The sequence below is a fragment of the Oncorhynchus clarkii genome, chromosome 28 (genome assembly GCF_045791955.1).
Source record: "Oncorhynchus clarkii lewisi isolate Uvic-CL-2024 chromosome 28, UVic_Ocla_1.0, whole genome shotgun sequence".
Taxonomy (NCBI): domain Eukaryota; kingdom Metazoa; phylum Chordata; class Actinopteri; order Salmoniformes; family Salmonidae; genus Oncorhynchus; species Oncorhynchus clarkii.
In genome coordinates, this window is record NC_092174.1 from 33,344,646 (window position 1) to 33,345,546 (window position 901).

A 901-nucleotide genomic window follows, 5' to 3' on the forward strand; every position below is an offset into this window, starting at 1 on the left:
GAAGAGAGAGAGAGAGAGAGAGAGAGAGAGAGAGAGAGAGAGAGAGAGAGAGAGAGAGAGAGAGAGAGAGAGAGAGAGAGAGAGAGAGAGAGAGAGAGAGAGAGAGAGAGAGAGAGAGAGAGAGAGAGAGAGAGAGAGAGAGAGAGAGAGAGAGAGAGAGAGAGAGAGAGAGAGAGAGAGAGAGAGAGAGAGAGAGAGAGAGAGAGAGAGAGAGAGAGAGAGAGAGAGAGAGAGAGAGAGAGAGAGAGAGAGAGAGAGAGAGAGACCAACCTGGTTAGAAATGAGGCAGTACCTGAGGGGAGGAGAATGAAAGAGAGGTGAAGTCATCAGAATTGCGAGATGAGATGGATACGAGACGATTCATTACGCAATGAGAGAGAAAAAAAACAATGAAGAGTGATATTGGAGAAAGATTAATGAATCAAGAAGGAAAAACGGTGATTGGAAAATGTGCAAGGTGGAAAAGAATTGCTCACAAATGAATACACCCAAGAGGCATGTAGTGTCTGATTATGTAGAGACTGATATAGATCTAATATAGACCTAATGATTATGTAGAGATTGATAGAGATCTAATGTAGACCTAATGATTATGTAGAGACTGATAGAGATCTAATATAGACCTAATGATTATGTAGAGACTGATAGAGATCTATTGTACACCTAATGATTATGTAGAGACTGATGGAGATCTAATGTAGACCTAATGATTATGTAGAGACTGTTGGAGATCTAATGTAGACCTAATGATTATGTAGAGACTGATGGAGATCTAATGTAGACCTAATGATTATGTAGAGACTGATAGAGATCTAATGTAGACCTAATGATTATGTAGAGACTGATAGAGATCTAATGTAGACCTAATGATTATGTAGAGACTGCTAGAGATCTAATGTAG